A 15,870-nucleotide genomic window follows, 5' to 3' on the forward strand; every position below is an offset into this window, starting at 1 on the left:
CGCGTTCTGTGGGTTCTGTTCGAACTTAATTACGTATATAGATAGTTCATCTACAGGGTGTTACAAAAAGGTACGGCCAAACTTTCAGGAAACATTCCTCACACACAAAGAAAGAAAATATGTTATGTGGACATGTGTCCGGAAACGCTTACTTTCCAGGTTAGAGCTCATGTTATTACTTCTCTTCAAATCACATTAATCATGGAATGGAAACACACAGCAACAGAACGTACCAGGAAATATTCAAAATGTCCTCCGTTAGCGAGGATACATGCATCCATCCTCTGTCGCATGGAATCCCTGATGCGCTGATGCAGGCCTGGAGAATGGCGTATTGTATCACAGCCGTCCACAATACGAGCACGAAGAGTCTCTACATTTGGTACCGGGGTTGTGTAGACAAGAGCTTTCAAATGCCCCCATAAATGAAAGTCAAGAGGGTTGAGGTCGGGAGAGCGTGAAGGCCATGGAATTGGTCCGCCTCTACCAATCCATCGGTCACCGTATCTGTTGTTGAGAAGCGTACGAACACTTGGACTGAAATGTGCAGGAGCTCCATCGTGCGTGAAACACATGTTGTGTCGTACTTGTAAAGGCACATGTTCTAGCAGCACAGGTAGAGTATCCCGCATGGAATCATGATAACGTGCTCCATTGAGTGTAGGTGGAAGAACAAACTAAAATGAGCTCTAACATGGAAATTAAGCGTTTCCGGTCACATGTCCACATAACATATTTTCTTTATTTGTGTGCGAGGATTGTTTCCTGAAAGTTTGGCCGTACCTTTTTGTAACACCCTGTATACGTTTTGATGACATTTGACGGTAGCTGCAATCAGGTCTTTACACTTTATTCTGATGATCACGAAAATCAAGGAATTTTGATCCTGTCAGTAGCTTCATTCTGTGTTTTCACATATTTTGCCAGAAACAGTAGACATACACGAAAATTCTGGAGCGCCCTCTGCTGGTGCGTCAAGACAACAAACTTAAGGGCACGCGGCATATTCAGTAACAGAGTGAGCATCGTATATCTTGATTCCCCTGACGTGGAACGGGTTTTTTGTTGCTATTGCCAAGTGGTTCAAGTTTTGTGCCGTTCTGTCTACAACGTCCCAATTTTTTCGCTGTCGAATCTACAAATCGGTATGGCTTGCGCTTTCCCAGTGATGCAGATAAACGTTTTTCAGTTGTGCTTTGGATCATACGCCCTGCCGGTGGACCGCATTTGAACATTTTCGCGTTGCCCCATTGGCGACCCAAGACGTCTGATGTCATTGTTTGTGATTTTCTTGTGCGGGATTGCTGAAAAATTCCGTTAATGTTCCGTCCATTGTAAAATCTTTCCGTGTAATGCGTGTAACGCAACAGTAGAGAATGCATTAAGTCAGACGTGTTCGCAAAAGTATGGAACTCGTTTGACTGTTACTTACAGGTTTGTTGTTTCTCCAATAGAGAGTAAACTGATTGTTCCATGAAAAAAATGAAAAATGTGGTTCTAAATGCAATTTATGTGCGTGCATTTGAAAGACTAGCTTAGCGCTCGCTGCTTCAGTTGCGTAGACTGTATGGCCCTCAGAGATTTTTTTTTATTTTATCGAATTTTTATGTTGTTCACAAATTGCAACACCTTTTAAGCTTTTCACGCTGATTAAGACCGTAGAAGCATGGTTTTTAGCAAATGTACTTCTTACCAAAAAATCGTTTCTGATAGCTGGAGTCCAAAGTTTTTGTTAATAATGCCTTTTGCTTTCTTGTTGAGACATTTCCATAGCAACTTTCATCCTCTAACAAATGTTTCTTTATATCTAACCGAGAAGTGAAATACCAATTTTTCTATATTTAGCTTTACAATGTTTTCGCAATGAAATATTTTCAGAAACGTTATACCCCCTGTTTCATCCTTTAGGGGTTGAATTTCGAAAAACAGTGACATGCGTATGTTTTATTTGTAACAGAGAAGCTAAATAAAAATTTTCATAGATTTAGCTTCAAAAATGCTTGCACAATGAAATATTTCGATAAATGTTTTCATCCCCCGTTTCATCCCCAGAGTGGTTGAATTTCCAAATACAGTGAAAAATGTATTTTTTAATTTATAACTGAGAAGCCAAATTTAAATATTCATAGATTTAGCTTTCAAAATGCTTTTTCATAATCAAATACTTTCATAAAAAATCTCATGTCCTATTTCCCGACCTAGTGGTTTGGTTTCTAAAAACACCGAAACACGTATTTTTTAATTTGTAACCGAGAAGTCAAATACCAGTATTCATAGATATACCAGGGTTGAATGAAAAGCAGTGCCTTCATCTTAGTTTATTGGGTTTGGATGGGAATATTTTAATAAATCAAACGCAAAAATAATTCTTAGAATGTGGTCTTTAATTACCAATATTCACTTTTCCACATAATCACCAGCCAATTGGATACCTGTCTGCCAACGATGAAGCCGTCACGGAAGAAGTCGACACTCTGTTTCCGCAACCACAGTCTCACAGTCCTCTCAACGTCTTCATCAGATCCATAATGATGTCCCCGCAGATCTTTTATTATCGGAAACAGATGGAAGTCAGCCGGTGCTAAATATGGATTGTATGGAGGATGCCATACGGCGGTGAGATTCAGTCTCTGAAGTTCTGCTGTGGTTTTTCCAGCTGAGAGCTGCGTCCTGAATTTCTTTTTCTGGGGCGAGTCTTTGTGTCGATATTCCATAGACTGACGTTTCGTCTCCGGGTCGTAATGGTGTACCCACGTTTCGTCTTCTGTCACAATTGAATCGAGAAAGGCGTCATCTCCATTCCTGTAACGCGAGAGGAGTTCCTGGCAAATTTCAAGTCTGTGCGCTTTCACTGCAGGAGTCAGCATCCGGGGTACCCATTATGCACCGATCTTCCGATAGCCAAGGAAAGCAATAATGTGACCCACACGTTCTTGTGAAATGCCGATTGTGCTTGCAGTTTCCCTCTGAGTGATACGACGATCGTGCTGAATCAATCTGTCAACATTCTGCTCGTGAAACACTGTGGTTGCTGTCACAGGACATCCAACTCTTTGCTTGTCACGCAAGTCAGATGTTCCCGCCTACACATCTTTATGGTTCAAATGGCTCTGAGCACTATGGGACTCAACTGCTGTGGTCATAAGTCCCCTAGAACTTAGAACTACTTAAACCTAACTAACCTAAGGACAGCACACAACACCCAGCCATCACGAGGTAGAGAAAATCCCTGACCCCGCCGGGAATCGAACCCGGGAACCCGGGCGTGGGAAGCGAGAACGCTACCGCACGACCACGAGATGCGGGCTACACATCTTTAAACATACTCGCCCAACGACGCACAGTACTCACATCAACACAATCACCATAAACTGCTTTCATTCTCTGATGAATCTCCTTTGGGGTGACACCTTCTGCTGTCAAGAATTCAATGACGGCACGTTGCTTAAATCGCATTGACCGACCGCCTGCGCAGGGTTCCGTACTTTACACTGTTACAACACAACCGTTCCATGCTAAGGCTTCCCTCCAACTGGAGCTGTAGAGAAGAGGCTATGGAACAAGCCAGTACCTGCCGCATACCAATGCTGCCAGCTGTTGAAGAGTTACGAAGATGAAGGCATTGCTTTTCACTCAACCCTCGTAACTTTTAAAAATACTTTAGTAGTTCTTTAATAATGATATATTTTCAAAAAAAGCTTTCATCCACTGTTTCACCTCCATAGGGTTAACTTTCCAAAAATACTGAAACGTGTATTTCTTTATTTCTGACCGAGATGCCAAATACCAACTGTCGTAGGTCTAGATTCAAAATTACGTTAATGTTAATAGCGACATTTTTAAAAAAAACCTTCATCCCCTATTTCACTCCTTTTCAGTTGGAATTTAGAAGAAGCCTTTCTTAAACGACACGTATAGTACACGATCCAAACCTTATACAAATTTCAAGTTTCTATCCTTGCGGTTTGGGCTGGGTGAGGTGATTCAGTCAGTAAGATTGGATGGTTTTTTGAAAATGAGTTGGCATGTAAAACGAAAGGACAAAAGTAATTGTTGCATGACGTGTCACTGATAGTAACATAGCTTGGTGAAACTTGGAACATACATAGAAATAGCTGCTACAGTATTGTACAGAAGCTGACTGTAAGAAATACTTAATGAGACGAACAGAACTGAAACTTTTCTTCGAAGACAGTGTAATGTTGATGCATTAAGTTGTTCTGAAAGCGGTGCTAATATTCAAGACAATAAAAGCGGGTTAAAAGCCGTGAGCTATCTGGGGAAGTTAACCTTGCATTACTGAGTAACTGTTTCATCAGGTATGGTATCCAGTCTAGCTTACCAAATTTCCAACCAGACCAACATCAATTATAATCTTTTAATAGTCATCTTGCGACAACCGGTGATATATATATATATATATATATATATATATATATATATATATATATATATATAAAGAGAATTTGAAACGTCCCCTTTCAACAATTATACATGACTGTGCTAAAACTGACACACAATATTTTGTTAGCGCAACGCAATCTGACTTTCAAAATTCCCTACAAAAGAATGGCCCTGACTAACATTAAACTATACCTTTCACAAATCACTTACCTCATAAAAATCTTCGCTGCTCAAGCTACTGCAATACAGCGAGCGCCACTACTGCCAGCTAAATAAAAGATTCAAACTATGGAAGGCACTAACTACTGATAGGGATAGTTAGCAAATGAAAGATATTAATAGAGAACAAACAATGTATTTACCTTGATATCATCATATATAAATATAGCAGTTCATGACAAATTACAAAACTCCGCCATCTCTCTCCCCACATCCACCACTGCTGGCGGCTCACCTCCAACTGCGCAACGCTACACGCTGTTCACAGCCAGCTGCCTAACACTACAATGGCGAGTATTACAACAATGCAAAGGAGCCACAGACTGCACACAGCACAGCCAGTGATTTTCATACAGAGGTGGCGTTACCAATAAAAAAACCTAAACAGCCTACTTACATAGCCCCCATGCTCCCCACAAAAAATTTTACAAATTGTATTGGGCAGTGGCCAATACAGATTCGAAAAAAATTTCATAATTACAATAACAAAGAAATCAAATGCACACACTTATTGATACAATGTTGGTCAAAAGCTAAAATTTTCTCAAAGTCTGAGCACACAGAAGTAGTGGATTTCCATGCAATCTTGAAGAAGTAGTGTTGTCCTTCCAACGGAACGACAGTGCTGACTCTTGACATGCATACAGGTAATGGGCCACAACAGAGCAAACCCACAGCAGAGTCAGTCGAAATTTTGAAGAGTATTGGTAGGTAGGTCATCACAGAGCAGACCCACTGTAGTCCTTGTAGAGATTACGGTATTGGTGGGCCACCAGAGGTGCAGACTCACTGCAGTCCTTGTAGAAATAATGGTATTGATGGATCATCAAAGATGTAGACCCACTGTAGTCCTTGTAGAGATAATGGTACTGGTGGGTCATCAAAGATGCAGACCCACTGTAGTCCTTGTAGAGATAGTCAACAGCCATCTGTTGTGACTGCGCAGGTGCACAATCACCATTGAAGAGTCTTGCGGATAATATAGCAAGTCCATAAACCACCACTTGTGCACTCACAAAGTTTTTGAAATTGTCCTTAGAACCAGCAATGCTGTTATCCAGTCCCTTGCTGAGTTATTAACACACGTGCAAACACTAACAGTCCCTACTTCTCACATATTGTCCATATACTATGACCAACAGTAACGTGTGCAGTGAAATGTAACTAACAAGTTAATAATATCATGAACTGGTGACAATTACAATTTAATAACATAAGAATACAATTACAAAGGTACAAATACATCATTAAAGAACATAATAGTACAGATAACATTTGTAGTAATATGGGCTTTACAAAAGAATCGAAATAACATATACATCAGTGTTACAGGAATTATGACATGAGTACATACATAAAAGATCAGAGTAACTTTCGAAACATCAACTTCACACATGAGCATCAAACAGAACGGAATTAATAATGTTTAACATCTTTACAAAGTAAATAACATATTATTAATGCCAATTATATTCGAGGATAACAGTATTCCTCATCATAGTGAATGTAGCTTAATATTAAAAGAAGAAAAAAATTCTATGAAATTACACAGAGACAGGAAGAAAACAAATACACAAGGGTACACAAACACATAGTGGGATAACACCAATAGGAAAGGACAGGGTTCGTTTTCAGTGTAACATGTGGTATTGCAGTCCAACCCAAAACTTCATATATCTTTCCTCTTATTTCATCCTTTGTTTCCACCAAAAAAAATTCTATCTAAGCATGCTTTCTGTATTTATATGTTCACACAATACTTACCCCAACATTTATTTCCAAGAAAATCCTACCTAAACCTGTTTTCTGTACTTTTTTTTCGTATAACTTCTCTATGCATTTCTTCCAATTCATCGAAACTCATTCTCTTAGAGGCTACCCCCTCTTAAGCTAACTTAAATCTACTGAGCTCAGATGCTAAACTAAGGAACGAGGCAGTGCAGCAGCACAAAATAAGTAACACAAACAACAATGACCAAAAGAATGGAAAATTGCAAAGCAAGCTACAGTAAATCTAAATTACCAAGCAATGCAACATTACAACTAATATGAGCCAATTTGCAGCAACAAGAAAAATAAATGAATAGTAAAATTGGCTTAGCAGAGTAACACAAAGTCAAATTCAGTAACACTACGCCTGGCAAACAGCAGTAACTTATACCTAAACATGACATAGCTCAAGCAGAAAAAATATTACAGTAAAAACAACAATGCAGATAAGGGAAATGTATATTCACATCTTAATATCTATGTAATTAAAGTGGTGCACCACAACAACTTATTGTAAAAAAAATATTACCATGTACTTGAAAAGAAAATTATGTGTCCAGTTACTGTTACTAGTCCCTTCTTATTGTTCTTTCCTTTCCAAGTGCTCCTTTTTTTTTTTTAAGGAATGTGGATTACAAAATTATCATTTAATAGATCTGTTGACAGAAAGTGTTCACATTAGCAAATGCATTTCATTTTATAAAAGCAATGCTGCAACACAGCTGGAAACCAGATATCAAATGAAATAAGCAACTATGAAAAGCAAAGCATAAAAATATCATTCAGTAGTCATGTGACATTTCATAAGTTAGTATAAATTCTCTCAACTCTCATAGAAAGACGCTTGTCATAATCGGGTGTGCACATGTAAAAATATTTCTTGTCATTTTATTAGGCATTTCAGTAAATATCATAAATTACGAGCTCCACAGTATGCTTTCAACAAGGAAATGTCAGTAGCATGGACAATGGCCTCCCCTTTTTTTTTTCTACCTTTGCCGCTGAAAGGCTAATGGCATTTTTTTTTTTTTTCGGGCGGCTGTCGCCCAGGTGGGTGCCCGCGACGCATTACCTGCAGGTGGTCACTTAACTTTCTTACGGAAATATTTACGACAGCAGTTTCCGCTACAGTGACAGTCTCACATAAAAATATTTCACAGGTCAAGAATTAGCGTTGCAAATCTATAGAAACAAAATCCTATAAATATAAGTGTCCAAAAAAATTTTCGCCGGCATTGTGATACATTCACGCATTTACACACATTTCATAACTCTTAAAGTACGATTCTTGGTTTCCAACATCCTGTTTCACAAGTCAAGAGTCCCTACCCACTATTCATTACTCCTTACCTTATTACACATATACGTATCCATCGACACTCGTCAATATTTCGTCATTATAAATATGAAGCATAATCAAATAACTCATATAGCCTCAGCCTATTAATCATAAACATACCTCAGCAGCATAATACACATCGTCGTCGTAAAAATAACATCATAACACCTCAGTCATATCTCAAAATCGTCGTAGCTTCCTCCAATAATTAAAAAAATTCTCTGCTCATGTCAAAAGTGTCATCTGCCTCAAACGTACTTTAAAATCATGCTCCCTTACCAAATACATCATTCAAAGCTCTCATAGTATCACAATGATTCCGAAAAAATATGAAGAGTTCACACAGTACAGACAAAATACAATTTCGTAAGTGTGAAGTTATCCAACGGTGTAATTACGTAAACATGTGTCACTGACGTAGTAAAAAACATGTTTATCTCTCAGTTAAATGATCAGATAGCTGTGTAATTTGTGTGTTAGAGAAATATGGTACCGATGTGTAAAGTTGTATAAGCAAATACCATATTAGCTAGGGTTCCTTGTGGTTGCCACACACATGGCACACAAAGTAAGCGTGTACCCCCCTGAGGATAAATGTAATTATACTCCCAGGTGTTACAAATTACAGCAATGGAATGAAATGTATCATGGAAAACTTTCTTTGTAATTAAAAAAATCTTTAAAAATAAGTGTTTTAAGTATAAGATTAATCACTCAAATGCGTGTACTGTAGCGCTAAACAGTGCATCTTGTTGCAACATAATCTCTGTGGAAGTGTCGTAGTTATCGTCCTCCGAAAGCTAAGTTCTGCAGAAGTCAATGTACTTACCACATGATAAACAAAAGTGAAATGCTTTGCGTATAGATGTCGTAGTTATTATGCTTATTGGCGTGATGAAGAAAGTACTGTACAGTAACGTATTGTTATGCCACAAAAAAGGCTGTCTCATTCTTGCTATACCACAAAAGTTACTACTAAAACATGTTTTTCTTCCTAGAAGAATTCAGAAAACTGTGCAGATATAAAACAGATTCACTGCAAAAGCAACATCGTAAATTGTCACTCATTAGTAGCGTCGTGATAACATCGTGTAGCTGTCACATAAACTAACCACTGTGTCGTCTGGTATCTCACAGAAAGTACTTTAAACCCAGAATGTATTTTCAAGTAAACCAAAATGTTGCATTAAAATCTCATTAGCAGTACCAGTATGTGTCCTAAGTATGTAAGCCTCATAGTCGTTACGTAATCGTGCAACTAACAAGTAAGAATGTACAAATAACAACACTGTGTCGTCTGTTCACTATCACAATGCAGTGGTAATTACTGTCTAAATATGTACCCTAGGTTCTAGACTGGATAGTTAGCTTCAAAACATAGTTACATGATAACAGTTTCTAAAGGATACTAGTAACGTGAAGTGAAACGTTTTATGGCAAAGACAAAGTTAAAAAGCAGATTATCTTTCAATAATCGGTTTTACATGTGAAATGTGGTACAATCTTTTACTCTTCAAAGTACTCAGAATTTCAGCTTGAACGCAATTGTCATGCAGTATACGTCAGTAAAGAATACTGGAATTTTTCACAAGGTTGCCTTCTTTGTTACTTTTCTCAAGCCCAGCCGGTGCGCGTGACAGTGCGTCCGCAACAATGTTCTCCTTGCCGGGAATGTAGACTATCGTGAAGCGGAATTCTTGCAGAAACAATGCCCAACGTTTTAACCTGTCATGATTTAATTTTGAAGACATAAGAAATTGTAATGCACGATGATCACTGTATACTTTTACGTGCTTACCAGAATGAAAGAAACGGAATTTGTTAAATGCCCAAACGATAGCTAAAGCTTCTAATTCAGTAACGGAATAATTTTTTTCAGATTTTGTTAGCACTCGGCTAGCAAAAGCAATGGTTTTCTGAAAGGTAGTGTCATTCTCTATGGCTTCTTGAAATAAATGGGCACCAAGACCGACTTTAGAAGAATCCGTGCTAAGGCAGAATTCTTGTGACAGATCTGGATGAGCTAATATTGGCGCGTTAAGTAGCGATTCTTTCAAAGAATTGAATTCCAACTGTGCTTGTTCGTCCCAGTTCCAAATAGTATTTTTTCCAGTGAGAGAACAAAGTTTTGGTGTAACAAGAATTTGCATATTCAGAAAACGACGGTAAAAATTTACGAGACCTAGAAAACTGCGGACTTGTCTTTTTGTAGATGGAACTGGAATGGCTCTGATTGCTTCTAACTTTTCAGGATCCAGCTGAATGCCTTCAGAAGAAATAATATGTCCCAAAAACCTCACCTTTGACCTACCGAATTCAGACTTTTCCAAGTTAACTGTAATTCCAGATTCTGCAAAAATATGTAACACGCTGTTGAGGATGCGATTGTGTTGTTCCCATGAGGCTTCTGCTATCAGAATATCGTCTACATATAAGGTGATGTGACGTTTTAAGAATTCAGGTAATATGGAATTTAGCCCGCGAATGAATGCTGCTGAAGAAATGTTCAAACCAAAAGGAAGTTTCCGAAACTGATAACAAACGCCGAAACAAAGGAAAGCTGTGTATTTTCTACATTCTGGATGAAGTTCGATCTGATAAAAGCTGGATCTGAGACCAATGGAAGACAACACTTTTACACCATCAAAATTCTGAAGAAGTTCTTCCATCGTCTGCGGCCTGTCTGTTTCAGGAATAATGATAGTATTGATTTGTCTCGAATCTAAGACAAGCCTGATCGATCCATTTTTCTTCTCAACAACATGTAACGGATTGTTGTATGAGCTTACTGCAGGCTCAATAATGCCCTCGTCAAGCATAGATTGTATTTCTGTTCTAACACGGTCCCTATAATGCGCCGGAATTACGTATGGTTTAACACAAAATTTAGTATGCTCACGAACACGAAATTGGTATTGAAATCCCTTGATTGTTCCTGTTTTGTGAGTAAAAACTGTGGAATGTGCTTGTAAAATCTCAAAAAGGTCTTGCCTATCATTGTCATTACAATTCTCAATTGTTTTAATTTTATTCTGAATTAACTCATTAGTATCAAATGCGCCGTCGATATCACCCCTGTCAGTACTTGCAGAGTGATTGTTAGTGTCAAGTTCCATCGAAAATTCCGAACTGTTGTCTAACAGGAGGTAAAACCGATTAATTTCTTCGTCATGGTTTGAGAGCCAATCTTCAAATTTCAAAGCTACTGACTTACCTTCTTTTTCTAAAGTTATTTCAGCATCATGAAAGTTTAAGATTGCTTTGTATTCATTCAAAAAGTCTACTCCCAGTATAATTTCCGTCGACAATAATGGAACAATAAGAAAGTTCATAGAGAAGCTGTGGCTTTGACAAAAGAATTCTAAGTTGGTTTGTTGGCGTACATCTACACTTTTTCCAAACATTGCACCTTGTAATTTAATCTTACGTAACGGAAGTGTGGGGCAATCGTTCGATTTGTTGCATTTGCTAAAGGCTGTTTCACTGATTACTGAAATGGGACTGCCAGAGTCAAGTACTGCCGTAAATTTTACGTCATTTACTGTAATGTGAATCGCAGGATATGCAATGTTGTTATGTTTTACGTCGTGTTCTTGGAGTAAGATGTCCCTAATGTCTTCCATTTTTACGTAATTACTAGCTACGGCAGCTGCGTCGTTAGTTTCATACGTGCGTTTTGTGGCTGCCTGCGGTATGAGTCATTGCCTATTGTCTCTTTGTTGGCGCGCGTCGTTATTGGGATTTGGAGACCTAACTTCTACAAATTCACCGTGACGAGAGGGCCCTGCCCTGTTTAAATCCCGCCAGTTCTGATTCAATTCAGGTCTGTCGTTACGATCACATCGTCTATCGTCATGTTGGTAGTTCCTGTAGTTTCTTTCTTGTCGGTTAAGTGGTGGAGAATTTCTCCCTGAATCGTAACTGCGCGCTGGACCGTTGCGTCTAAAGTTATTCTGTCTCCCGCAATAATAATTATTTTGGTTCCCATATTGTCTGTTTCTCTGATTGTCTCTGTAATAGTCATTACCGCGGAGAGGTGATCTTTCCCTGTAATTATTACTACTCTGCCAACGGTTGTCATACGGGTGGTGTCTGTTTTGGTCACGATTTACGTTATAAGAATAGCCTTGTCGTGTATTATTTCTGTCATCGCGGAATTGTGACAGATGTGAACTGTAATTGTTGTGCTCCTGTTCCCGCGTTCCCCGATTGTCAGTGTCAATTTCCAGTTCTTGTAACAGTCCCTGAAAAGCCTCAATGTCTTCTTTGCAACGTCCTGCTAAAATAATATGTCGTAAATGTTCAGGTAATCTGATTAAGCAAATGCGGATGAGTTCTGAGGGGCTGTATGGGTTTGACAGGTACTGATTCTTGTGCAACATGTCTTCAAAATATTTCACAAGACTGGAGAATTCAGATTGTTCGAAATGTTTCATCATTATGATGCCATGTTTTACTCGGTCTTGTGTGGCTTGAGACCAATATGCTGAGAGGAAGGCATGGTAAAATTCTCCTTCACTGTGGCAATCGTGAATGACCGATCACATTCTTACAGCTAGTTCATTCTCTAAATAGCCACACACGAATTCTAATCTGTGTTCTAACGACCAATTGGGAGGAAAACAATGAGAGAATTGATGGAGCTATGCTTGTGGATGAATGTCGTTGCCAGAATTCTTAAATGTTTTGAATTTACGTGTAGTAATGAACAGCTTATAGTCAAAATCATCATGTCAGCAAGTCGCATGTCGGTCATTGTTACGTCGTTTCGGCGGTTCCATCTCAAAATTCGGCGTACCTTGCCAACTTCTTTCACAATTTCCGAAGTGCCCTGTGTTGTTATTTTGTGTCTGTTCCGTATTTCTATGTCCCTCTCCCCGTATTGGGGCGCGAGTGTCCTCTGAAACACGTAATTCTTGTACTACTTGTGCCAACTGATCTTGCACTTCCCGGATTTCTCTTTTGTACTGTGTATTGATTTGATTTTGATTTTGTTTGAATTTTCTAATTTGTTCATACTCTTCAGTGTCCGTGAAGGCTACAGGTGTTGTGTCATTCAGATCATCATCTACCTTTGTAGATAAATTAGTGAACTGATCCGAAAGTTCGGGTACTTTCTCCGATAGTGTACTTATTTCCTCAGTGTGTTTTTCTGAACCAAGTTTCAGAGTATCTACTGTGGCCTTTAAGTTTTCCTGAGTTTTTGCAAGTTGCGTAACCGAATCGATAGATGCAACTGAGTCAAATTTAGCTTGCAAGGTCTCATGATTTTCATGAACAGTAGTTTGCAGTTCTTTTATGGCTGCTTCGTGATTCTGTAGTGCATTTTCATGAAGCGAAAAAATAGGTTGGAAATGCTCACAAATTTGTGTCTTTACGTCATTACAGACTTTTTGACATTTCGATTCAATGTTATGTAACTCAGTAGTTAAATCTTCACGTGTTTGTTCAAGAGTTTGTTCCAATGAGTCTAACTTTTTAAGATTTTGTTCCATTGTGTCTAACTTTTGAAGATTTTGCTGTGTTTGTCCCATTTGTTGTATTAATTGTAATAACAATGCATTGGTGTCTGAAACATGTTCCTCAGTGCTTTTCGGCAGTGAATTTGCGCCGGAAACATTCACATTTTGACAAGCAGAAAATGTGTCTTGACTTATTTGAGAAAACGGTGAGGATCCAAAACCTGAATCTACAGTATTTGCGAGATCGTGTCGTGTCATTTCGGCTTCCTGAGGCGAGTTATTGCCGACCGATCGATCGATAATGCTTCCCTCTTCACTAATTGTTTCACTGTCCACGCCATTGTTTGACGCCCGCTCCATTTCCCTGTGCACAGTTACCAAATTACTACTTTGAACATTAGTAAATTCATTACTCGGCGTCGCTGATAAGCTACGCTCGTCGTCACTATTATTTCTCAGTTTAGTTTGGAGCCTAGTGTTACGTTTTTCACACGCCATAATTGTCACAATATTTCACACGATAACACAGAAAAGCACAATTTGAAGTGCAAAAATAGGAGAACACATTAACATAGCACTGAAAATAATATCTAGTTAATTGCAGCTGCGAAATACTTGGTGCAAATCTACATGCATGCCACAACTGTTTTACTGTACAACAATTAAAGACTGCAACTACAAAGGAGATTTTCTCTACAATTGCGCACTAGCAATAAACAAAGGCTACTCTAATTACACAAACTACAAGAAAAAAATCAGAAGATTCCAGTGAGGTATCCTGGCAGGGTCGCCATATGACACGTCCCCTTTCAACAATTATACATGACTGTGCTAAAACTGACACACAATATTCTGTTAGCGCAACGCAATCTGACTTTCAAAATTCCCTACAAAAGAATGGCCCTGACTAACATTAAACTATACCTTTCACAAATCACTTACCTCATAAAAATCTTCGCTGCTCAAGCTACTGCAATACAGCGAGCGCCACTACTGCCAGCTAAATAAAAGATTCAAACTATGGAAGGCACTAACTACTGATAGGGATAGTTAGCAAATGAAAGATATTAATAGAGAACAAACAATGTATTTACCTTGATATCATCATATATAAATATAGCAGTTCATGACAAATTACAAAACTCCGCCATCTCTCTCCCCACATCCACCACTGCTGGCGGCTCACCTCCAACTGCGCAACGCTACGCGCTGTTCACAGCCAGCTGCCTAACACTACAATGGCGAGTATTACAACAATGCAAAGGAGCCACAGACTGCACACAGCACAGCCAGTGATTTTCATACAGAGGTGGCGTTACCAATAAAAAAACCTAAACAGCCTACTTACAAATTTAAATAAAAAGAAATAAATCAGTTTATATTTGGACATTTATTTTAACATTGATCATTGTTCCGTTAAAATTTCAGCATATTACACTTGATTCATAACTAAACTGGTGCCTTATTTAGGATTGTGAAAATGTGAGTTTGTAATCTTACGGAGCACATCAAACATGGAGCCAAGATTGGAAGACTGCATACAACACTGCATTCATAAAATAACACACGAAGAACGTTGAAACATATGCAAGAGGAAATTAACCACAACCAACCGATTCAATTTTCACCCAAAGAAGTTACGTTCGTAGCGCAATCCTGTCCGTCATGAAATTACCACACACTGGTATACTAAATTCATACTAACTCTCTGCGAAATCTTCCTGAAAAGAATAGCTGAGGGCTGCTTTGATGATTACACCACATGCTTCACGTGGTCAACTTGGTTTACACAAAGAGCGTAACTCCACAATAATTTTGATAATTAAAATAAATTACATCGAAACGTAGTTTACAAAAGAAAAACCTCGAACTTGTTACTATCGTCTTACTATTAACCTGATGAGTCAAACAATTGTATAAGCACGTGGTACTGGTCTCACAAGGTACACCCCACGTGGGTTGAACATAAAGAAAAGTTGCTATATTGAAAAATATTGTCAAGACGGGACGTTATAATCTCACGCACATTCACAAATGGTTCAAATGGCTCTGAGCACTATGGGACTTAACATCTTAGGTCATCAGTCCCCTAGAACTTAGAACTACTTAAACCTAACTAACCTAAGGACAGCACACAACACCCAGCCATCACGAGGCAGAGAAAATCCCTGACCCCGCCGGGAATCGAACCCGGGAACCCGGGCGACGCACATTCACATTTAAGATTGATGATCTTAGTTAGAATTACGGATCTTCAACATGTGGTCCCACTTCACTCACAAATTAGTGACAAAGCAACTACTGGAAGATATTCTGAACTGTACACTCGAATTACACTGTGTTGCAATTTAAGATGACATTAGATATTTTAGAGCTAAACCTGAAATAAAGGTGATTAAATTTTCAGTTAGGCTGAACTTAAGAAATCCATTGTCCTACGGACTTAGCAGAGACGCGCTTAGCCAGAGATCTTACCACATCAGACGCACACCGCGGACAGACTCGCGTGGGCCCCTACCGAGGGTGCTTCACAGATACAAACGGAAGTGACCAGAGAGGCAGGTTCCTATACCAACATGACAAGGGACGGACAGGACCATACTAAGAATAGAAACCTCTTTGCTTTTAGAAAGCGTAGCTTCCTGTTCCGACGTTGGTCCTACTGTTCTCTAGCAG

Source organism: Schistocerca piceifrons, chromosome 6 (assembly GCF_021461385.2).
Source record: "Schistocerca piceifrons isolate TAMUIC-IGC-003096 chromosome 6, iqSchPice1.1, whole genome shotgun sequence".
Classification (NCBI taxonomy): Eukaryota; Metazoa; Arthropoda; class Insecta; order Orthoptera; family Acrididae; genus Schistocerca; species Schistocerca piceifrons.